Raw genomic sequence first — 26,373 nt, 5'->3', positions numbered from 1 at the left:
TGTTTGACAGGGGGAATGAACGCAGACACCAGAACAATTATATTACAATCCCATTGGGAATGCCAGCACCAAATTTAGCCAGACTGATGGGGTACTGTCTAGACGGTCCCTTTTGTGTATCAGCTGTTTTTTCCCTGCTTTATTGCACTGCCTGAATGTGTGAGTTGAAAATGCATATGGATCCCCAACATAACCATTCCTGCAACTATACATTGCTATTAAACTTCCTCTCATTTGGCTGAGAATCAAGGATTGTGTATTCCTACTGTATTTCCTTTACAATATTTTGTAATTAAAATGCAGCTTCCAGAACTAGTGGTTTAACAAAGCTTCTAAGACAAAGTAGAAGGTGCCTAGGCTGTTTTATTATATGACAAAATAAATGTACTAGGTAAACATTTCTATCTCCTCAAACATGTCCACCTCTTTTCTACACAAGTTAAAGAAAGCCAGGAAGAAAAGAAATAAAACAATGAGAAGAAAAAGGCATAGCACATGTAAATTACCACCTTTCCTTTTGAAAAGGGCAAGGATAGAAAGAAAGAATATTTATTAAATGTTTACAGTGTAATTAATTGCAGTGTGTGTGGTTTTCCTTTTTCTTTTTTTTTCTTTTCTTTCTCTCTATTTGGTAAACCAAATAGAGTTCAGTAATCAGGGTTCTTGTGAGGGCTTAGAAATAGATTCTCAAACTCTTTTAAATACATGTTTACAAGATTACTTTAGTGTTACTGGGCAGATAGGAAATCCCAGAGACCTTTCACATCTGGGCAACTGTCAGGATTTTGTTTTGTTTGTCAAGATAGTGCAGGAAGGCTACTTCTTACTCATATGTGATTACAGTCTCCACACAAAACATTCATTGTTCAAAGGAGCAAGAAGGCACCCCTAAATAGGATACATTCCATGGGTGATAGGTACTAAGGTTGGATGCCTTTGCTAACAACCAAGAATTTGAAATGAGCACAAATTAATTATTCCAATGAGAAAGTGAGAAATAGAAAAACACATAATGCTCATCAAAGTAGGTATCAGATCTACCTCTGTCTACGAAAGGTTAATCAGCAACTTTTGTCTACAGTTGCCAAGAATTGAAAAGTATAAGAAGTTGGAATTCCACAAAATATGTCAGTATAAATAAAAATCAGGGCACAAATGAACCCACTGTTTAGAGAAGAGAACCCTATGTTTCATAGCGCAGATAACTTTTATTAATATGCAACACAAGCAGGAATTCTATATTCCATTTGCTGTAATTTTTTTCCCTTAACAAAAAGAGAAATGGTAAGTGTTTGCCCTTATTAAGGAAAACAAAACCAAAGGTAAAGTTGGTGATAGAAAAAAAAAATTAATAGATACATTCTGATTTCTTGAGCTCAATTTTGTCAGTGACTAAATGATGGAATTTGGATTTAAAAAATTTTCCATACCTTACCCCTGGAATTCAATAACCACCACCTACTAAGGACAATGAAGATTTCATCCATCTTTTGAGGACTGTGTGTTGAAGAGGGCTAGAGGAAAGAGAAAATAAATTTTATTCCCAATTTTAATGAACAGGAAAAGGCTAGAAATCACCTACTTTTTGCTTTGAAACATCAGATTACAAATCAACCATCATAAAATATGGACACAGGATTGGGGAAACTTCCTGGTTAGCAGAGGTTTTGAGTCTTGACCAACTGACATTGAACATGGAGACCTTAGGTTGCACTTGTAGGTATCGATGCTAACAAACTCTGAGGCCTAAGTTTGGTATGATTGAGAAAAAGAAAATACAACCAAAGGCAGTGACAGAGAGCAAAAGAAACCAAGACTGGGAAATAAGCAAGCAAGAGAAAAATGAGGTGGGCTGGGGGAGAGTGGTGGTTGGGGGTGGCGTGCAGGGTGAGTGAGAAAGAAAGAGCAAAGAATGAATATTCTAAGCATTGTTTTAATCTAAAACAGAGATGCTTCCAGGAGAATGCATTTCAATGGAGCTGAGCCAAAAATAATTACAGAGATTTTCTTGTTTTGTTTTGTGAATGAAGAGCATCTCTTTTCTCTGGAGATGCGAGAGAGAAAGGACCAGAGCCAAGAGATTGAAGTGATGCCCCTCTGCCCCTTTGCTTCCACACAGCACAGTAGCAGACCTTTCTTTCTTCCCTTTTCCAAAAGCTATTGGCACTGGATTGTGCTAGGAAGAGAGGGAAGTGGCAGCAGGCCCTCAGACCTAGCTGGGTTTTCTATTCTAACAATAGCTTGTTTACTCTGATAAGGCTGAAGTATTGAAATTGGAAGCGAGATTGGGGTGGGGGGGGCAGAGATACATATTTTAGGTTCTAGAAATAAAACTGAGCTATTTACAACTAAGAATATTCCCCTGTTTGAGATACTTGAAACTTCCCTTGGGGTTTGTTTTACCAATTACATTTGTTTCCTTGTTTTTCATCATCAATAGCAAGCTACTACAGGAAATAAAGTATTCTCTCAATTTTCCTCCATTTTTTTCTGTGATGTAAAAATCTTTATCTTGGAGCCTTTTTTACAGGGAAAAAATTGTCATATGTTAAAATAGCTTGGGCTGTGACTGAATTTTTTGTGAAAGCAACATACTATACTCTTCATGAAAACTGGAAGAAAAAATTTTAGACTAATATGAAACATACAGGATTGGGGGGAGAAACACACCAACATTAACAGACTTTTGGGAGGATGGAAGTAATTATAACTCAGAACTAATACCTAAAGACTGTTCATTTTCTTAAGTCAAATTGATTTGCGTACAAATCACACTATTAAGTACTGTCTGAACCTGAATACTCTCTCCAAATCTCTTATTTTAGCTGTTGTGCCATGCTAATGTCCCTGTTGTCATTTTTATCATTCATAGATGTTAATTCTACAAGTAGGTTTAAGGCACCACTTTTATCTTTGTATTACCTGAATTTTTAAAAAGCAATTTCAGAAACCTAAGAACCAGTTCCTTTCCTCCACATCATATTTCACAGCTTGTAAAAACTGACATTCATTCTTCATAAATATTTGACCTGTTAAATTGAACAATTTTGGCATCCAGTAGAATAGCATAGCGAGCTTAACGGGTTAACACCATATAGGTAGACTTAATGGGTTAACATCAAAATGACCTTGATGTGAATTTAAAACAAGAAAAACTATTTGTGTTGCATTAGTAGTCAAGATTATCTATTGGCTTAAGTATAAACATCTTAGATAGTAGCAAAAATGGATATAATTTTCTTTAAAACTTTTACATGTTAAAATTGTTGTGGTTTTTCTGTCAAAAAACTATTGAAATGTATAGGAGATGGCAGTAAAGTTGTATAATTCTATTATGTTGTTAAGGGTTTTTTTTTATTTCTTAAAGATGGAAAATATCTTCATGTACATGGGACTTTATTTAGGGATTTTCAAAACATGTTTTAAATGTCACTGTGAATATATTGTGTAAATCTATGAATATGAGTTTTATAAATCCACATTTAATTTAATTAATCATATTGATTCACTTGACATTTTTCTTCTCCTAAATCTCCCTTTCCTTTTTTCCCCCCAATCTCTCTATTAAAAGCAATTCATTCACAGTGGTAGACTAAGTTTTGAAGGAAATTTTACAAAATAAAACCGACGATGGTTTTGGAAGAACTTTTAAAAGCATTCAACTTAAATTTGTTAGAAGTGGTTAAAATGATTATTTAAGAATTCAAAGTACTTAATCACACTAATCTTAAATTATATTTAAAACCCAATACCCCAAATGAGCAGATCTACTTTTTTAAAAGAGCACTTGTTAATATTAAATAATCAGAAAAATCATTAACATGCTTTAAAGCAAAACAAGCGATGAGATTAGCAACAAATGTTTATTTTGCCAAGTTTTAAAAGAAAACTTTACCCTTTTAAAATAAAATAACTTGTAAAAGAGCAAAATATTTAGTGATATTTAGGATCTATTAAAAACCCCAATATACACAATTTGAGAATATATATTTGATTTTACTGCATCGTTGAAATTGTCGATGGAAAATATTAGTCTAGCAAAACATTTAGAATATGGTGTATAATAATTTATTATTAAAGGCAAAGTGATATACCACACCAACATATGCATTTACTATCAAGCTCTAGAACTAATTAGGAAATGAAGAGATAACGACAGATTTACAATTGATAGGTGTCCCAAAGATATTAGTAATAATAAGTAAGCTAAAATGAATACAGAGCCCTAGGTACATGCATCAAGGTTGCTACATTTTCTAAGAGTATATAGATACATGTGTACAGATATGCTAAATGCAGATGTATTTGTCATTTATTTGCACTGGTCATCATATTATAAAATAGATTTTTAAAGGTCCTATCTTGACCAGTTCTTTCCTAGCCCCAAATTACTAAACCAGTTTCAAAGCTTTGCTCAGAAAAGTTATATTTCACTTAAAACCAACCACAGATATTGCCCCAAAGGAAGTCTTGTTTGCTTGTTCTTTTCATTTTGTAGTGGTATGTATGGAGTCCAACAAGCAACTGTGGGGGGCGGGGAGGGGGAGGAAGCAGCAAGAAGCAATCAAAAGGATTAGGATGGAAACTTCCTCAAGCTTCACGGGCTTGTTTGCTGGCCACAGATGCCATTATGGTGTATAGATAAGATATGTTTAATATGAAGACTTTAAAAAGAGCCTTCACACTCCTGAAAATTCAGAGGCAAAGCCGAGCCTCTTTCTTTAGCCCATATACTTCACTACATTGGCCCAGGAAGCCTGGCTAAAGATAGTTTCATCCAGCTCACATGCTTGGGTTTTGTCACTTCATGTCATAACCTCCACATTCTTAAATGTAGTTTTAAAATGTGTTAAACGGAAATGCTGATATAAGCCTAAATGTAGCTGCACTTGCTGTTTCTGCTCTAAGTTCATTCATGGTAGTGGATTTAGTTAAAGGGCCCAGAACAGCCATGCTTAACATTAGGGAAACAAAATCCTCTTGGCTTCAATGGGGGCTAGGTATATGTCAGAGCAGTGGGGACTCACCGTAGATATTTGAGATAAGTACCTTCTGTAGAAACGTACACATTTCGTTGATGTCCCATATAATGTGAAGAAAAATATGCTGCATTACAAATAAAGCCCCATTAGCTTTTTTTTTTTTGATACTAAATGCTTTTGTATATATCTTGGACACAGAGAATATGCAATAACATTTATGATAGTAATAGCTGACTCCAAATAAGAATGGCTAGTGATCCTAGGTGTCTATTGAATCATAATCAAGGACTACCTGGTAAGCATTAAGTGACAATAAAGGGTATTCTTACTAAAATATTAGATGAATTGATAATAAAGAAAATGGTCATTTTGACAGAAAAGCCAACAGAAAATAGCAGTAATTATGTGTGCCTTGTACACGAGCACACTGCATTACATGCAGTATGCAATGTGCTATTATAAAAAAAAAAAAAAAAAAAAAAAAAAAAGCATGGTACCTCTTCTGGATGATACAGCTGCATTAGGAAGTTTTATAGAATGGCTTATTTTCCAGAACACAACATTTAGCTTTTCCACATGCTCTTTTGGTAGAATTTCTCCTCCCAGTTAAAAACTGGTTTTCATCACACAACTGCATAATTATTTTTCTGCAACTAGCGATAATTACTTGTTTTGTGTATCTCTACTAGAGTGATTCAGTGTTTGCTGCTCTACCTCATAAAATGCATCTGTATTAGAGGCATGTGAAAAGGAGTATTGACCTTATATAATATATTGCTATATTGGTAGGGGCACACAGCGCTAATTCTTTGTAAGAGGCACAAAAGTCTATATTGCTTTGAGTTTTCCTTTTTGAATGCTATGTGAGTTTTCTGACTAAAGCATAAAACTGGAGGTAACTGAAGACAAGAAACCTCACAACATGGAAATTACTCAGTACACAAAGAAATTCCCTCTCAGATAAATGTACAATGGGTGAATGAATAAAAAAGGCCGTTGGAGGGATTTGTTGATAGTGGCATCACAGAAAACTCTGGAATCAGTGTTTGTGAGATTTGTCACACCAAAAAATCAAGAACAGATTCCAAATCATTCAAGAATATCTCATCATTTTATGTCACTCACAAAGCCCTCCACAAATAAAAATGAAAATTAAGCAGAGCCCCTCCTGCCAGTCTTTTTATCTTACAACAGCCTTTCTCTTTCTCTCTTTTCCTTCCAACTCTTATTTGTCTGAGGTTCTCCTTTCTTTCAAGTTTTCTTTAATCCTTGCTTTCCCCATGTCCCTGTTTAGTCTTATTCACCAGTGATGCCAACAAAAATAAACAGTCTGTTTAAAACAAGTGAGTCAATGCCAAAAAAGACATGATTGGTGTGTAGCTTATTTGTTATTTTTATTTTTTAGTGAAACTACACCTGTGGCATTGTCTTACTTAATTTTTTCTTATCATTTAAAAAACACAACACAAAGAAAATAGCAGAGAATTGAAGGGCTATTTAATGTCTTTGGATTTATTTATAAATATATGTAATGTTAAATGCAGCGAAATCCTTGTGAGACTACTTTCGTGCTTACTGATCCCAGGGTGCAGAAAGAATTAGCTTATCCAGGAAAACTCAAAGTCATAATTAGTCTTGTGAATTATAATAATCGGGTCTCATCCTACATTTCTTTCTCATGTGGTACTCCCAGTGGGAGTTCTGCATGAAAAAGGACTACAGGATTGGGCATTAATAATGGTATACCTGCGAAATATGAGCATTTTCCTACAGTGCCAATCAATGAAATTAGAAATCTGCCCCATCTCAGTCCTATGCCCTTCAACCAATTAGAAGATTAACATCAACAGATTTTTCAAATTTCAAAAGGAAATTTTATTTAGTTTTAAAAATACCTCTTAAAATTATAAAATAAAACAGAAGTTTTTCCCCCTAATGAAATATATCTTTCACTCCTGACTTACAGGTATAAGGCTGTAATTAATATTTTTATTTTTTAATTTTTATTTATTGTTTTAAATTTTTTCTTAACGTTTATTTATCTTTGAGAGAGAGAGAGAGAGAGAAAGTGGGGAGAGGCAGAGAGAGAGGGAGACACAGAATCCGAAGCAGGCTCCAGGCTCAGAGCTGGCAACACAGAGCCCGACACGGGGCTAGAACTCATGAACCCCAAGATCATGACCCGAGCTGAAGTCATACACCCAACTGACTGAGCCACCCCGGCGCCCCTAATCTTTATTTTTAAAAAGTTACCAATGCTTACGTTTTGGATAATTTCCTCAAACAGATGGAAACAAAAGAGCAAGTAAGGGAAGAATCCATGAAACTCAGGAAAAAGCTTTAAGTAACTTGAAGTCTCTCAGATCAGCTATTTTCCTAAACTGTTTCCTCAGGGTTGACTGACAGAGATGACCGATGGTTTTAGTACACAGACCTAGCCTAAATTCAAGAAAAAAAGGGTAATAGTTTACCAATCCTGAGGTGTTTATATTTTGTCACAGAAATACTTCGTATATGATTTACATTAGGATGAACTAGGCTTAAAAAAGTAGGCAGAACTCAATCACAACTGTACATGCATCTAAAGTCTAACCTGCATGGCTCTACCTTCAACAGGTGAATGAATAAACACCATAGTATATTAAAACAATGGACTACTACACAGCAATATAAAAAAATGAATCACTGACACATTTTGCAATATGGAAGGATTGCAACCTAAATATGCTGAGACAAGCTAGAAAAAAAAGAGTACAAATTATTTATATAATAGTCTAGGAAATTCAAATTAATATATAGTGACAGAAAGCTGACTGGTAGTTGTCTGAAGGAGTGATCAAGAGGTGAGAATTAGAAAGAGGTATAAGGAAACTTTCAGGAGTGATGGATGTATTCATTGTCTTGACTATGGTGATGGTTTCACAGTTGTATACAAATGGAAAAACTTAAAGAATTATACAGTTAAGGGGTGCCTGGGCATCTCAGTTAAGTGTCTGATTCTTGATTTCAGCTCCAGTCGTGATCTCACGGTTGATGGGTTTGAGCCCTGCATCAGGCTCTGCACTGACTGTGCGGAGCCTGCTTGAGATTTTCTCTTGTCTCCCTCTTTCTCTCTTCCCCTCCTGTGTGCGCTCTCTCTCTCTCTCTCTCTCAAAATAAATAAATAAACTTTATGAAATAATTACACAGTTAAAAATAAGAAGTTTGTTATATGTTCATTTTACCTCAATAAAGCTGTTAAAAGTAAATGAACTGATTAGAATGGATACAGCAACCAATCACCAATCAGAATGGATACACCAATCAGAATGGATACACCAATCAGAATTTGAACAATAGGTTTCAGGATTATCCAGGTAATTGGGACCATTTATTTAGTTGACCATGAAGTATGTAGAGATTGGGATGGCCCTCTTCATCCCCTCCCTGATGTTTATGACCCCTGGAAAACCATTTTCCATCTTCTCTTGCTAAAGCCAATACAATTAGGAATAACGTGAGCATCACAACTTTTACATTCTACCTCGAACAGTGCCACAAGCCATGTGACTTAGGACAGGTGACAAAACTAATGTCAAAATATTACTCGACAATTGTTTGCAGTAGAGGTAAACTGCAATATATTTTCTTCTAGAGTAAATGGGATTCATCTAGAAAGTATTTCAGTTTTATAATTGTCTATTTTGCCATGCCATCTCTATAAAGATTTTATCCTCCCTTTTTTTGCTATCATGCACGTGATAAAAATGGAGTGGGAAGGCGAAATTGGGGATACTGTTATCAAAACAACATGAATGACCCAAAGATATCTGTCTCAGGTAGATAGCCTATGTGACATGATCAATTTCAACTCAATTCAGCAAAAATTTATTAAAATACACTGTAAGGTACAAAATCACCATATTCCAAAATCACTCTATCCTGGAATGGAGGACAACTGACTGAATGCCTTGTGTAGAATCAAGGATTAAGATAACTCCAGGTTATTATTTTTAACTGTTCTATTTTATTTATAGTGAATGTTGTGTTTATTTACTTACAACTGAATTTTTAGATGCATAACTTGAGTTTGACGAGAGCCCATCTCAGGGACAGAGGAAAAAATAGTCCCCCATAGTTTTTAAGACTCTCAGTGACTAAACTGAAAGAAAAACATATGGGGGGAAAAACTGGAAGCAAACTGAATACATGTGCAAAAGTGACATTTTACTAAAAGAACATGCTTAAAACTGGGTTTCTTGAACATATGTCAATGAAATTGAAAATGAAATGTAGTCAGTGAGTAGAATGTATTTCTGAATGCAGAAGAACACGTGTGTTACATTACCTGAAATGGAAACGTTTTTTCATCTTGTCCCACTATGATTTTTTTATCCTAATTTTAGAGATACGATATTAAAAATATGTTAAAGAAAACAATTCTGTTTAGGGATTTAGGTACATTTTAGTCTTTAAAAATCTCCATCATTTTGCCAGGGTCAATCCTCACATCTCATAGATTTCCAAATTAAAATTTGCAAAATGAAAAATGTGCCACTGATCTTGGATTTAAACTCATAACTTATGTTAGTATGTAGCTAATGCTTGAATTTTAAACCTGTGTACAACAGCTATGGTTAAATATTTTTCTGATGTTTTTTCAAAATAGAAAAAAGTAAGAGAAGTTCTACTTTGTACTTTGTTCATTTCTCCTGGTTTTCTTTTTCATGTCTTCTTTCCTCTGTTCTTCCTTCTTTTTCTGTCACTTCATTACTTAGCTTCTGATTTTTTCAGCTATTGTTAATGTGGGTCAGTGACCAAGACTTTGTCTTAACCTTGAAGATGCAATTGCTTTAGGCAAGTCCTCACGCTATTTCTCCACTGTGCTTAGACGTTAAAAGAGCTCTTCAGATACAGTGTCTGTGAGATTGTTTTCTTTTGTTACCATTCAGCACTGGATTTTAATTTAACCAGGACCAGTTTGGTGATAAAAGAATTCAAAGGGTTTTGAAGAAAAAATAATACAAAGAAAACAGTAAAATAAAATAAATAAAAAACAAACAAAAGGTTTTTAAGAGGTCCCACCACTGCTATCTCCCTACCTAATTTCTGATGTTCCATATAATCTAGTCAGATGAATACACCTTCTTCCCTTCATACTTTTTGGTAAGAATCAAAAAAAGCTGTCTGGAAGTGGATACATACAGGGGAAACCCTGTACTTAGATTCCTGGAACTGGGGACTCTTGCTAGAATAATCCAACGAACCTTTGGTATAGAGACAACTAAAAGAGCAGATTTCTTTGCTCTGTGGAATAATCTCTTGGTGTTCAGCGATGGCTGCTTGTGGTTGAGATGCTCAGTCAACTTCTATTTCTCCTGCACTCCTTACCTGAAGGGAGATTTAAAGTGGCCATGGTATTTTATGGCCACATTCCAGATATCTAGGTGTTTCATCTGTATACATTGGCAAAAATCCACCCTACTCATCTCATTGTATTTTCTGTAGGGCCCAATGTGGTACTGTATGTGAAATCACTTTGCAAACTATAAAAACGTGATAAAAATGTGAGCATTGTTTACTGGAAACAATAGAACACTAGAAACTGATGTGGTATATATATATAGCATTATCAGCCAGGTACATATCGATCAATTCAGGACCTTCATTTTTTAGGTCCTGACACAAACACCTTGTTTGTGCAGACAGACTTTTTTTAGTTCACAGAAAATCAGATCATTAGGTAGGGCTAACAAGCTGTTCCTTGTGATGTTTTCCCATGTAATCTGGAGGAAGTATTGAGAGAGTCTGTCAGCACTGAACCATTTGGACATGGTAAATCTTATCAGAAAAAAAATCTTGTCTTAGAGATATGTGAAAAATGTCCATGGACAAGCGATTTAGGTGATATTGCTAATAAACCCTATCCTCTATTACCGCATACCCATTCTCCAGCAAACTTACAGACCCTCCTTTTCTCTCATTGATCCACTAACATAAAGTCTTTTTCTAATTCACTATTATAAGTAATTATAATTAGAATGGATTTATTAATTAATGTCTATTATAATCATTAATTAATCTAAACTATACAGTATTTCATATAATCTGTTCCAGAACTCTTCATCTTTAGAAAGAGAATTCAGAGTTGCCTCTGAGACAGTGGAACTCATGAAATCAGTTAGGGACTATAGACAGAACAAAGAAATAAAACTATTTAGCACTTCAAAATGAAGAGCCAAACAGGAATTGCAAATCCCCATGTTTATTTTGCCTGCAACAGGTTAAATCACTTAAAATTGGAAAAATCAATGCAATCTTCAAATTCTACTTTGTACAGTGTTTTTATTCATCAACTATGCAAGGAATATGATAATATCAAAGTTTTACTCAGAGATCTATAATATTTAGACAACAAAAATTTTATTTACTTTCACTCAAATTTTTGTAAAAAATAAAATCAAAAGAAAGTAGTTTTTTAACTCAGAGCCTGACACTTATTTGCAAGAAATTGATGTTGATCGGAAAACAAAATACTATTTCAATCTATGTCTGAGGAAAGTTAGGAGAGCCTTTTAGAATATCCAAGTTCCATGTATTTACTTTAAAATGGCAACCTTTGCTAACTACCTTATTTACCTGCAACGAATTATTTTTACAAGTGTTTACTGTCCTTTCCAAAGACTAACATATCATGTCAACACTTTTTCTAATATAATGTCAAGCGGCAAGAATTATACAGAATACTGTTTCAAAGTAAGCAAACTTATACTGTGGGGATGACTGATGTAACCTAAGCAGATATTATAAGCAGAGACAGATACAGGCAAAGTTTTTGCCTTAAGAGATCCTAAAATGAAGTTGGATTAGAGGAGATACAGAAGACATAAAATTATACCTGTAATTTACCTTTTCCCCAAATAACTAGCTCTGTTATTACCTTCTACTGATAATTGATTTATGTATGGCTCAATCCAATAATTTCCTACTTTTATATACAGTGGAGGGTAGTGGCTTCCTAACTTCTATATACACATATAGGGCTTGAGACCACGTATCTCAAGAACGTTACTGCACGACATCTTTTAATATGTCATTGTTTAAGATCCAGCAAGTATGCACCTAGTCTGCTAAAAATGGCCTGGATAAGAAACTGCTGCTTCCCGGGTTCTGTGTGTAGGTTACCTTGGTTGGTTTAAAAAGTCACTGATCTTTGGTTCTTGGTTTTACTTCAGTCCTTGGCATTTCCTGTATGACTCGCGGTAATCAAATTTAGGAGGCTGCCATAACCCACCTGCAACTGATCCCACGTGTTCTTTAGTGGTATTCTCACTGGCTCCTCCCCACAGTCTTGCTGCACCAGTCCCATAATACGCATGGTCTGACAGCTATGTCCGGTGTTTTCTTTTATCTATGCTAGCATACGTATTTGGTCAATTCAGAAAAATAAGCAGTTTATTTTAATATTTAGTTGACCATCTGGGTGGCCAATTAGGAAATAACTGCATAAAACAGTCAAAAGACTGTAAGATTCAGAACTAAGACGATAGCAGGAGGGTGGAAATATGATGGGCTTAAGAGCTACTGAAGAGAGAGAATCAATAGGATTTGATGACTGATTGGCTGAAAGAGATAAAGGAGAGGGAAAAGCCATGGATCATACCTTATTTCTGGCTCTAGAAATGGAGGTAATCATGAAGCCATTTATTAAAATGGGAGACACAGGAGGAAAAGCAGATTTTGGGTGAAGGAGATGTGATGAATTCAGTTTTGCATAATTGAATCATAGGCTTGTCTGTAAGACATCTAAGTTGTGATACTGATGTTCAGTTTATAGTTAAATACAGGGTCTACATATCAGGCAAGAAATCTAGCTTTGGGATGTGCATTTGAGAATATGGTATTTAAAAAAGCTAAATGGTCTAAGGTATTTTAAATAAAGTGAAGAAGTAACATACAATCAGGTTTACTACAAAAGGCTGTTGATGAATATGGCTAGTAGAGTTTTAGTAAAATGATGGAACAGAAGCCAGATTCCGATGAAGGAGGAGTAAATGGAAAACAAGGGAATGGAATCCTTCATGCTTACAATGAGAACAGCTACTTTTTCTTTTTTTTTTTAAATCTCAGGATTAGAGCCAAAATTAGTTATATATTTTCTAAAAAATTTAAAATGAAGTCTTTTACCTTTCTTTTGTATCTATTCTTTATTCTCTCAGGTATCTGTGCTGAGGTACTTTATTTTCAAGAGACAATGTATATGAAATGTTTAGCACAAAGCCAACATAGTAAATGCTCAAGTAATATAACCGCAGGTATTCCTTCCTACATATGTGATTCTAATCCACTTCTGAAAACGTGTGGGAAAGCAAAATTTTTTGTTGCAAGAGCAAATATTTCATTATTTTAAATAGGAAAAATAATAATGCATTCTTAGTATAAGTGAAAACCCCAACCAGTTCCCCTAAACATCATTTACACACTCTAACACATCTATATAATAATTTACTAAGGATTTATGCATTATAAAAATACATAGTTCTTGATTATTTAACATTTAATGAACACACTAGTGATTATGTTGGTGTGGATGAAAGACGTTATGAGATTACAGATTACATTTTGCTTCTACACTGCAATGAATATGCGTTCTAACGTAAATAAGCAAGAAGATATGTAAAAAATACATATTAGATGCAAGTAACAACAAAAATATAAAGAAGACATTTTGGCTTTAAATGGTTACTCTCAGAATAAGATTCAGTGATGAGGGAGACCTTTTCGCTTAATAATGCATAACATCGTTGAACAAGGCCAATGTTTAGCACTACGCTATTCAGAGAATATCAGAGATATCAACACATTGTTTTCTGTATCCTGTGCAACTCTCTGAAAGTTACATGGAAATTCATGGTAAGAATTTTAGATTCAAACACTAAATTTGGGGTAAATGTTTTTAAAAGTTGCTCTTACAACTTTTAGTATCATGTGGACCCGTGATGTGGGTGTGCTCTTGTTATGGACATGTGCAAAGCAGAGCAGGAGTTTCAGCTGGGAGAGATTGTGCCTCCCAGGGGATACTTGGTAATGTCTGGGGGACATTTTTGGTTGTCATAAAACAGAGGTCAGGGATACAGCTACACATCCTACAATGTACAGAACAGATCCTCATCACAAAGAATAACCCAGCCCAGAATGTCATAGTGCTGAGGTGGAGAAACCCTGAAGGAGAGAGAAAAGAATGGAATCAAACCAATATTTCAGAGGGAACCTCAACTGGAATAAGGAACAGATTGAATATTGCAAAATCAGAAGTTGGAATGAGTTGATGTTATTAGCTTGGGGAACCATGAAGCTGATCTTTTCATCAACAGCACTAATAAATCTAAGAAAAGGAGCTACTTGGGGAAGGGACTGTGAGAAAAAATATTAAGTTTAGTTTTTACTATGTTATACACTTCAGGTATGGGTGAAACATTCAAATGTATGAAATAATTTTAATTCGTGCAGGAGTTTTTGTCTAAGTTTTCTAGTCAATTATTTTTTTTAAATAAAGCATTTAAATACTCTTCAGGTCATAAGTCTGAACTCTAACTCAGTCCCATACATCATACCTTTTTCACATGTAAGCTCAGCCTTCAAGAAACTGCAGAAGAATGAGATTACTACCCCATTTAATGGATGAGAGAGATGAGGCTTAGAAAGGCTAAGCAACAAAGGTGATACAGCTACTAAATCATCATATTAAGATTTAAACCAATGTCCTCTAAGTCCCGAGCTGCTTCTAAAATAATTTTGTTTTACTACTCAGTTGTGCTCCAATTATTTCAGACAATCCCCTGCAACCACATCTTTACTGACCTTTATAAGTAACTTCCCCCAGCTACACACACACACACACACACACACACACACACACTCATGCACACACACTTTTAAATACATTTTTTTTTTGTTCTTATAAAAGTAATATATATCAGTGCAGAATTTTGGAAAATATAAAGAGTAAAGTCAAATGGATAAAAATCATCATTACTTCCACCACTTAGAAATATCTACTAATAAATAAATTTTAGGTAATGATTTGAATTTGTATTGTTTTTCTTTTTCTCCGTTGACGGTTTTGCTGATATCCAGTGCTATTGCTAAAATTAATCACAAGGAATTAGAAAGAGGAGATAAAGGGAAAGATGGCACACAAGCCAGAGAATTCGCTCTCAAATTCATAAAGAAGAAACTTGGGTGAGGTGGAGGTAGAGAGGGAATATCTAGAGTCTCTCTTCGCCCAAGGAGTACTAGGCACTTAATGAGTCTTAGTTCATCTGTCATCTCTATGCTCCGCTAATGACAAGATTAAATTGAAGCTGCACATTCCAGAGTGCTTATCATTTCCAGACTCGGTACTAAGAGCTTTACTCACATTATCTCATTTTATCCCTGCAGCAACTTCAAGTAGGATATTATTATTTCCAACTTAGAGAAGAAACTTAGGCTTCAAGAGATTTTAAAAACTTGCCAAGTTCCACATCCAGTAATTGGGGAAGCAAGGATTCTACGGCAAATTTGTCTGGTCATAGAGGCAGTGTTCTTACTCTTTGCCTATGCTGCCTCCTCCCACTGCAGAAAGCCAGGTGTGGACAAATACATAATTCAGGAAAGTGAGAAGAGAGCACAGAATACTGTCTCATGGTTTCTAGTTTCAGACTTCCTTTTCCCCCCCCCCTCTCTTGATAGGAGTAGGCTGACATATGGCCTCCGGAGTATGGTTCCAGGATTCAGTCACTAGGTGTTTTAGATTTGATTCCATTGGAAAAATACAGTGTGATAAGTAACGTGCGTGAGAAGATTAGTATGTGCCCGACACAAGAGTTCGCTGAATGAATGATCAGAAGAAAGGAGCTCCACCAAACTGAAGACCCTTTCTCAGGAGTAACTCTAATACCAAGTTGAGTCAGACTCCTACCAAAGTTTACCACTTATTGACTTGGAATAGTTGCATTTCAACAGAGAGATTCTGGCTGACTGAAAGGACTATCACATGCTTCTTTTCTTGAGGTGAGACTACTGCTCATGGAAAAGAGATGAATATCAGAGTTAAAAACTGTGGGATTAAAAATGAGCACATTTGGGTTTGAATTTAAAATAAATAAGCACAATTCCCTTGTTTTTGACAAATATTTGGAAAATGTAGTCTTTGGCTTTCAGTTTTAGGCTGTAGGATGGAGCTGTTGTAGAAAAGACTAAATGAGTAATATTCTGGCTGCATTTTCTCAGCCAGCTCTCCAGGTTGGGAATATTCTGTATCTGTGGAAACATGCTCTTCCTGTAAAGCTCAATGTAGATCATTGGTTTTACATGAAGGCCTCTATTAATCTAGTCATTCACAGACATTTTTATGCATATTTGTTGGGTAACAGTCTGTGTTTATTTTTATGATAAATGTTTCAAAGCTACTGTTCTCTGGGGTTCTCACATAAAGGAAAATATTTATCTCGTTGGAATTTTAACCACACTACAATTAAAATGAAATGCAATCGATAAAATATTAATGCAGGTATGTTTGAAGATCAACTACTTAATGATTAGGCCCCTATCTATCATTCCCTAGCTTTCTGAAGGTCCATATATAGCAGAGTCAATGAGTTAACCAGCAAATCAGAAATACAATATCTGTCTAATTGTGGGTCTATTATTAATTTCTTTTTATTTATTTATTTATTTAGTTTTTTTTTTCAACGTTTATTTATTTTTGGGACAGAGAAAGACAGAGCATGAACGGGGGAGGGGCAGAGAGAGAGGGAGACACAGAATCGGAAACAGGCTCCAGGCTCTGAGCCATCAGCCCAGAGCCTGACGCGGGGCTCGAACTCACGGACCGCGAGATCGTGACCTGGCTGAAGTCGGACGCTTAACCGACTGCGCCACCCAGGCGCCCCTATTATTAATTTCTTAATGAAGTGTGTGACTTGTTGATGAGAGTTTATGCTGCCTATTCTTTTTAAAATCTCATGCCACGCTGGGTTGTTACTTCAAAGTCTCAGATAATTGAACATTATTTTTAATGCTAGATATCACTGTAACACTATAGGAAATAGAATCATAGGATGTGAAGGGAAGAAATGGCTACATAGGTCTCTTCTCACCCTTTCTTTTGGAGAAAGTGACACTGAACATCACTAAAGACAATAGGGTTTCTCAGTATCACATGGTTAGTGGTGAAGCTGACCCAGAACCCAGGTCTCCTGATTCCCAGGCCACTGCTCTTCAAGACTCCAAGCCACTGAATTTCAAGATTCCAACCCAGGGTCTGGTTCTGCAGATGCTGTGGGTAATTTGCTGTGCAAATTATGAGCCTGGCCTTTTATTTCCTGTACTGTTTTCTAAGCAAAGTGACGTAGGAATTAAGTAGGTAAGTAGAAAGGAGCAGCAGTTGCACTAACTGGAAATTTTCTCTCATGGTGGCAGGAGCCAGGTGCATTTTTGAGGCTACTTATGGTGAGGGTAAGCCCCCACCTTCTACTTGGAAGTGAGTATCTGAAATGACTAGCACTAACTTTAATCTTATAAAAACTACCACCTCTAGGTCTCAGGCAGAAGGAAGAACTCCTTGGAGTTCCTGCCAGGTACAAGGGATTACTGAAAAATAATGATATCTCAATTGCCATTATGGTGTTTTATGTTGGTAATAGAAGTCAAAAAATAACAATGAATTTCTCCACTAATTTTCCATGGCTACTTTCTATATGAGTCAACTTTAATAATTCATTTTACTTTGTGCTGGGTAACAAAACGGTTCTAAGTTTTGGTCATTTGTGTGACTCTAGCAGCACTCCGCAAAGGAGGAAAGAAAGTTCTTGAACTGAGGTTTTACTCTAAGTGTACAAAATTATAGCAAAAAAACAAACACAAACAAAACTCTAAACAGAAATGGCTATTCATTTCAGTTTTCACTGGTTTTCGTAAAGGGCGAGTGTGAGCAGGGGAGGGGCAGGGAGAGAAGGAGAGAAAAGAATCCCAAGCAGGCTCCACACCCAGTATGGAGCCCAACTCTGGGCTAGATCCCTTGACCCTGGGACCATGACCTCAGCTAAAATCAAAAGTCAGATGCTTAACCGACTGAGACACCCAGGCACCCCTCATTTCAGTTTTTAAAACATTTACTTCCATCATGTAAATGGTCACTGGGCAGTCAGAACAAGGTAAAGAAAATTAAGCTTGGCAATATTATCAAAACGGCATCAATTCTCTTATCAAAATAGAGTACCTTTGTTAAACTGATCCCAGAATTTGACCTTCAGCACTGCTCAAAAAAGTTTCAACTGATTTAATGACATTTTTCAATTTGATGGTTAGATAAGGGGCAACAGCCAAATCAGACGGGCCAGCTGAATCCTAATTCCTGCTCTTATCCACCCACATTTCCTCATTACCTTCTCATGTGTGAACAAGTTAGCCAGAGTCATGGAGTAGAGAGAAGAGTCGGTTCTTTCTACAAGAGGTTTGTGTCTCAGCTTTCGAAGCACCGGAAGAGAAACGTACCTCTGTGTCTTTTACATGTCTACAAACTGAAATTCCTGGTTTACAGTATAATCAAGTGTGATAGCAGGGCACCTGGGTGGCTCAGTCGGTTAAGAGTCTGACTTCTGCTCAGGTCATGATCTCACAGTTTGTGAGTCCGAGCCCTGTATCGGGCTCTGTGCTGACAGCTCAGAGCCTGGAGCCCGCTTTGGAGTCTGTGTCTCCCTCTTTCTCTGCCCCTCACCCGTTCACGCTCTCTCTCTGCTTCAAAAATAGATTAAACATTAAAAAAAGAAAAAAAAGCTATAGCTGGCAGAGGTCTTGGACAACACTCAACTCTATGTTTCCCAGGTTGAGGGATATATATGGACCACTGGTGTATACAAGATAATTTTAGCAGGCATATCGATACCAAAGAACACAATAAGAAAGTTTGCATTATTTCAGGTTTTTTGAGACTTCTAATTATATCAGGAAGAAAGTCTCAGACTGGGGCAGACAAAGAACTCTCTACCACTTTTCTCTTGCTTTTTAAGAAACAGAAAGCAAGCCTCAGGCTCAGTCTTCAGCAGACAACCCTGTGGAGCTAGAATTTAATAACACTGTATGGTTTCCACTAAATAAATTTTGTCCATTTACTTATGGCGGAGACACAAAACTTTCTTTTAAGATACATTTAGTTAAGTTAAAAAAAATTTTAAGTTAATTCAGGACAAAAATTAAGTAAACATTAGTTCAGAGAAGACAGCAATGCAAATATTACATAAAGGCTATAGTCATTGAAACAGTAAAAGTCACAAAGGTGCTGGGGAGCTGGAGACTGACTCACTGGATAGGTGGGAAACTCAAAGCCTTGAGAGGGCAGAAAATCCCAGTCAGGACAGTCTGTAGTCCACAGGCCATTTGCCAAGTAAATGTCACTTCTGTTTTTGAATCATTTCCAGAAAATTACTAATTTGAATCATTTTACTTAAAATGGCTTTTCGGGGGCACCTGGGTGGCTCACTCAGTTAAGCATCTGACTTCGGCTCAGGTCAAGATCTCGCGGTTCATGAGTTTGAATCCCATATTGGGTTCTGTGCTGACAGCTTGGAGTCTGCTTCAGATTCTGTGTCTCCCTGTCTCTCTCTGCCCCTCCCGCACTCACACTCTGCATCTCTCCCTCTCTCAAAAATAAATAAACATTAAAAAAATAAAATAAAATAAAATGGCCTTTCGGGGCACCTGGCTGACCCAGTTGGTTCAGCATCCAACTTTGGCTCAGGTCACGGTCTTGTGGTTCATGAGTTCAAGCCCTGTGTTGGGCTCTGCTAACAGATCAGGGCCTGGAGCCTGGTTCAGACTCTGTGTCTCCCTCTCTCTCTCTCTGCCCCTCCTCCACTCATGTTCTGTCTCTCTCTGTCTCTCAAAAATGAATAAATGTTAAAAAAATTTTTTAAAATAAATAAAATAAAATGTCCTTTCCCCTATCGCTTTGTGAATACTACACATTAACTTTGAGCTTGAAAAACAATGAATGACAGGAGTGACTTGATAAGATTATTTCAGAGGAACTGTAAATATTAGGAAAATTAAACTATATTTGTGAGACATGGGCTAGCTGAGAACCAAAGTGGAGAAAAAAATTCCCCAGTATAAAACTTTTTAAGATTAAATTAAAAGCTAAACTTGTGTTTTTTCTCTTTTGAGGCTAGCGTCTGAGTAAATCAAAATATGTTTTGTTTTAAATTTACAAGTCGTAAATACTTGTAAACCTAATGACTAATTTCCTAAGCAATATATATCTTTTCACACGTATAGGGTCTCGAAATACAAACCTAAATGCTACTAGAAAGAGATTTGAATTCAGGGAAATTATGGGTCTTAAAGATCTTAAAAATACTATAGTGAAACTTGCAGTTTGAGATAAGAAATCTACATGTCTTTGTGAAATCCAGAGATTCTTGACAAAGTATTTCTGTGAGGTCTGAGGGGGATAGAGGAGCAAGTTCCTTCTATTGACAGAGACTCACGGCCTCTTAAGGTACTGGCCACTCCAGCTGAGTAGACATTCTGGAGCACAAGGAACAGAATTTCAGAATGACAGAGCGGTCACCGAACTACTGACTTATAAAAAAATAAATAAATAAAAGCTTTCCTCTTGTCCTCTTGTCCATATATTATCTACGAACCGAAGCCAGTCTCCCAGTGGGAAAGCGGGGGAAGAGAGGAGGTGGGTAGCAGAGTCAAGCTGGTGAATTAATCATTTAGGTGTTAAAATCTATGCTGTATATGGAAAGAGGTGAAACAGAGTAAGGCATTTAATATATTTAAGAATTCCAGTCAGATGAGAACGAATTCCTTAACTTTGCTCTGCCTCAGTTTCCTTTATTCAGATGTTGGGACTAATAGGCATCTGTGTTATATATTGGGTGTCTAAAGAAGTAACTAACATCTATTAATGAAATAGAAAGTCCAAGGGCTGAAATGGGAAACAATTACACTGATTCTCTCTCTTAATGTCTAAATAACATTCAGGTTGTTTAATGAGGTAAAAATAAATTCACCACCTTTTCTAAGTTACTAATACTCTCCCAAATTGAGGATTCCCATTTTCAGACCCACTTCTGACTCTAACGTGTTCATTCTTGATTCTGAGAGCCCAGCCAAATAGCCTTTAGAGAGGCTTCAGTCTCTGAAGAATTCCAAGGGACCCCGCCCCCCGCCATTCCACGCACAGCACAATATATGTGGAAGGGAGGCTGCTCAGCATAACTCCCCAGAGAAGGAAGAAGCTGCTGCACCCTCTTTGATTGTCTTCTAAGAATTCCTGAGCAGATTCGTTTCTGATGCAGAGTACCTGAGCAGAGTGAAAATGATCGCCATTTGAAATTGGGGATCACTTGCAAACCATTCTCACAAAGGCCTGGAACCCATCTCTACAACCCCTTGGCTCACTCATGAGACTGCTGTGCATGACATGGTCTCAGGAGCATTCTGTCCTGACGCCAGGAGCATCATGTCATGCACCCTGCGCCATTCAGGATTCATCTCAGGTACCCAGTCGTTATAACTTCTCTCTCACAATCCTCCCTGAAACAGGGGTAGGAGAGTAGACTAGAAGCCACACTACATGTGAAGATTCCACAATGCCTCTTTAGCAATTCATGTCAGAGTGAGTCCCGTTAATTTATGCGACTGCAGATGGTTTTTATGACTTTGCTCTTACTTATAGGTTTCAATTGTTTTATACTTCCTGAAAAACCTCCCCATTCCATCAGTGAGGAATCAGACAGAAAGAGCTATTTACTTACCAAAACCAAGTCATCCCATAGCTGTGTGGAATCTACTCCAACATTCAGCCTCCCGTTCGAAGTATAATTCCCAGTAGGGTTCTCTCTCTTAGCTTTCCCCTTTCTAGGTGAGTTCAGAAAGGGTTGTTATCTCAGGTCTGCCTGTCCTCATCATTTATCAAGGATGTTACAGTGGTCCCATTTACAAATGAGGGCACTGAGTCTCAAGAAGACTAAAAGGCATACTCTAGCTGATGGAGAAGACAGCTTAGTTAGATGTATAAGGTATTGATCCTTTTCAGTAAAAAAAAAAAAAAAAATCACTTCTCTTTGCTTGCAGGGTTTCTGACCCAAGGGTCTCCAATCTTTGTCAAGCCTCTTTAACTGGCCTACTTCTTGATTCCTCTACTCAACAAATATGGGTCACGTGATTCAGCTGAATTGAAGTCACCTGGCAGACTGTTTCCTGCCGTCATCAATAGCACACATACCTTTGCCCTTTAACCAATCACAGAATTTTCTTATTCTTTATTATCTTTTAAGTACTTAAAGAGAGCTTTAAATAATTCTTCAAAGGAAGCCACTATCATTTGCAGCTTTAATAATTCATTTATAAAAAATTAAAAATTTGTAGTGAGACATTATAAATTGAAAACGTTATTTGATCCTTTGGTTTCATCATATTTGCTTGAGGAAATGACCAGGAGCTTAAAGTCTAACATTGACAAGCTCAGATATATAACCACCATGGAAAGAGTGAAGATCTTGGAATTGTTGGCATTTGGTTTTGTGAAGACAGATGCTTTCACCTTGTATATGTTTTTCTCTTCCTTATTAGTAGTATAAGAAGCTAATTATAATAAAATAGCCCAGTACCATGAAAATTAAATTAGCCTGAATAATAACTGTTTGATGTTTGCCGACTTTGAAAGAACAAAGATGTGACCTCTCCGAGTAAGACCCAAGGAGAAATTTTTCTTTCTTCCATCCCTCCTTAAAGAGTAGTTTCTTTAATAATAATAAAAAAAAATAACAAATTTTAAGGTCACTTCCTTTTTCATGGCTTAATTCTACATTCCATTCCAGGAAGAAGGAATTGAAATCTCTGAGAGGTGGTTGCAGTCATTAATTATTTACACTTAACATAATGTTTGCTGAGTATCTACTAAGTACTAATCAGACACTCTCTTCAATATTATATAGACATGAACATGAATTAGACACAGGCCTTAGAGTTTGCCCAAGAAAATATGTAAGAAAAACCAATCACAAGCACATGTTGACAAATGTGCTTGTGACAAATGACAAAACTGGGAAACATTTCCCAGAGGAGATCACATTGGATATAGTCCCAGAAGATTTGAGTTGCTATCCCAGAGGAGCCAGGAAGAACATTCCAGAAAGAGGGAACAATTATTCAGAAGTGTAGAAATAGGAAAGTTGGAGATTGTAAGTTCGGGAGGTAAATAACTCGGACTTAAAATTTGAAGTCAAAGTACATCAGAAAGGTTTTCTCTCCTCCAGTCCATTCAGGAGCCTAACTGGCTAAGATAGTGATAACACTTTAATCCAATACATCACTTAAATTGCTTTCATGAGTGGACTTAAATAGTCTTTTCACAGTATCCCTCTTCCACAATCTCTGGTGGGCCAGAAAGGTGCCAAAAGAGAAGTGAGCTGACATTAGGGGGCCTGCATGGTGACAGACTGGTCACTTTCTCCAAAACACAGGTGCTCATGAAAAAGCATGTTGTAAGATGTTGAGCACTGTAGAATAGATGCTATTATAAAACCACATGGAATTGGTTAGCGAAACCTAAGGTTAGTGGATCTAAATCTTGGGACGAAGAGGTTTTTAAACTCATATAGAATTACATACGTAAGGTGGGGAGGCGACATGAAAGTGGGGGCCAGTGTTTCTGCAAATGATTATGTGGGGTAGTGAGCTTGTCACAGAAGGACTCTATATCAGGAGCCATCTTGGCATGTCATGAAGTGGTTGTACATTTTTGAAAAGCATTAGGATTATGTTTTTTACTTTCTATACGATAGTAATTTTACATTTAGGTAATCGAGTATAACTATACACCAAATCATCTACTTTAGGTGTCTCCAGGCATTGATTCAAATTGATTCTATGGAGCACACTCTTAGGTGCTAGGGATACAAAGAAGGAAGAAAAGAGGCCACAATTCCTGCCCTTCAGGCTACTACTGTGAGATTGAGAATACATTACTGTGCCAAAAGGCAGTCTGAAGACTATGAACCATTCTTCCTTTGGGGAGGTACTACAACAATGGGAATGGTTAATGCTCAAAATTAAGAGAAATCATTCCAATGTAAATTGTACCCCATATAGTCATTTGAAACCTATCTCTTTTAGAAGGTGTCAACTTTTTTCTCTTTGGATTCAGGATCAGTAAAACAACAATTTAGGAAATCTCAGGAGGCTACAAAAATGGGTATCCCAAGAACATGAGTCGAAAAATACTTGAATCCTTACACTACTCGGATAAAACTAAAGAATCCACACCCTACTGCTCCTACCTCAGCCGTACCCATCAAAGTAATTCATCAGAATTAGTGCTCTTTTTGATGAGGCAATAATGAACTGACATCTAATTTTAGTATATATCATAAGTAGATTATTAGCTCATGCCAGCACAAAGAGTGTTGCCATTGCCACTGATATTTGATTAACCTTACAAAGACCATCCACAGGCTATGTGTAGGATTTTCATGGAACTCGAGGAGTTCTTGCATCACATTTTGAGAAACACTACTTCATTATACTTTATGCTGGTGTCATCTTGGATACTGTTGTGTCTAGGATACACAGATGGACAGTTCATGCTTCTAGAAAGGTAAGAGATGGAAACTTTACACGTGCAACTTTCAGGAAAACTTCAGAAAACCATCAGGTTAATACATTCACACTTTACTTACTAGATTGCTTGGAAATGATTTTTGGTCAGAATAGGTTTTGGGGGGATTTTTTTGAAAGTATAGGAAGTTGCTTTTTTTTTTTTTCCATCTGTGATATTTAGCATTCTAGCCATATATGCACACTTTTATCAGAGATGCTTAATCATTTTTTGGTTTACTTTTCAAGAAGCCTGAAATGAGTTCGGGTTTTCTATGACTTTGGTAAATAAATATGTAGTAGAGGGAAAGTCCAACTCATTTTAAATTTGCATTTTTTTCTCCACAGAGAGCATATTTACCAGTCTCTATTCTCCAATTTTTGTCATCACTGCAATAGTCTCTGGCTGGGCACATAAATAAACCACACACACACACACACACACACACTCCCCTATGCACATCCTTTGCTACTGTGACATAAAGTTTTGGAGTTTGTCGTTCTGATGGCCACTGGTTGAAATTCCCATTTCAAAAAATTATGAAACAAATTGAAAAATCCTTAGATTTTACTTCATTCATACACCCAGCAAGAGAGAGAAACTTAATTTGAAAAAAAGGTGGTGATGGAGACTAGATTTCCTATCCAGCAGGGAGCTTTACAGCATGAATAAGATGCCAAGAAATGAACCAATAGGGTACTGTGTGTGATCATTTTAAAAGGTGAAAACTATTCTACAGGACTCACGAGCGATTACTTCAAATGTTTGTGTAAATATGGTTTAGTTCATCATCACCTTTTCCAATTATGTGTATGTTCAGCTCTAAAGTACAGCCGCCTCTTCCTTGTTTAAAATGCCACCAACAGAACTAGCATTTTCATTAATACAATGTTTACAATGCCCACAAATGATGGTAGGAATATAGGAGTCTTTTGTTATTTGTAAACTAAACACATCTCAAAGAGGTGCCCCATTAGCTTTAGCTTGGCTTTTTGAACTCAGCCTTTTAAAAAATTATAATTTTTAGGTTCTTCCTGAAATTTTCAGATTTCTCTAATGATTATTATCATCACGTAAGTAAAACAATATATTTTATTCCTATATTTTATGCAATATAATTGCATACCAAAAGGGACTAGAAATTAAATCATAGTTTAATAAAAACAATTTGATTTTTCAGGTCAGTTATGGACCCACTAATACCTGGAAGTTACCTATAAGTTTGTTTGTAGTGAAATTTTATTCTTAGAGGACTGTCAAATATTTTAACTGCATTAAAGAAAGAGTTAAGCAAGGCATCTTTGTGTAGTGGTTAAGAGCAAGGACTTGGAGAAGATGGCCTGGTTTCACTAACTACCTGCATGACTTTGGGAACCTGCCAGACCTCTCTGTGCTGTTTCTTCATCTGTAAAATGGGGATAATAATAGATCCTATCTCAGAGGTTTGTTGTGAAGGCTAAATTAATAGATATATGTTAGAAGAGTGAAACAAAAGTGTTTGCTTTTGCTAATATGGTATATCACAATAGTAAATAGGGGTTCAAGAAGGAATAAAAGAACTATGTAATGTAGAGCACAAACAGAAAGAAGCCTTTGCAAACACTAGGTTTTGAAGGATGCCTTTACATCTTTGGCTCACTCCAGGAGTCAGAATGTTATCTATAAATATAATTGAGTCTTTCTGATTCAGGTATCTTTCCTTAATAATATCTGAAGACAATGTTTTTATTTATTTTTTATTTTTTTTAATTTAATTTT

At 36.4% G+C, this 26,373-nt stretch overlaps 1 long non-coding RNA gene across 1 annotated transcript in view; it reads left to right on the top strand.

Moving 5' to 3' along the window:
* The window catches only part of LOC147584297 (uncharacterized), a 39,379-nt gene that overhangs the window by 7,665 nt on the left and 5,341 nt on the right, over positions 1–26,373 (top strand). The window contains exon 2 of the long non-coding RNA XR_015248179.1: positions 15,696–16,016. This is a non-coding gene — a long non-coding RNA (uncharacterized LOC147584297). The remainder of the gene's footprint in view (positions 1–15,695; positions 16,017–26,373) is intronic.

Source organism: Puma concolor, chromosome A1 (assembly GCF_028749965.1).
Source record: "Puma concolor isolate L17-30 chromosome A1, mPumCon1.1.hap2, whole genome shotgun sequence".
NCBI classification, from domain to species: Eukaryota; Metazoa; Chordata; class Mammalia; order Carnivora; family Felidae; genus Puma; species Puma concolor.
The sequence above is the reverse complement of the archived record's forward strand: the minus strand, read 5'-3'. Positions and strand labels throughout refer to the sequence as shown.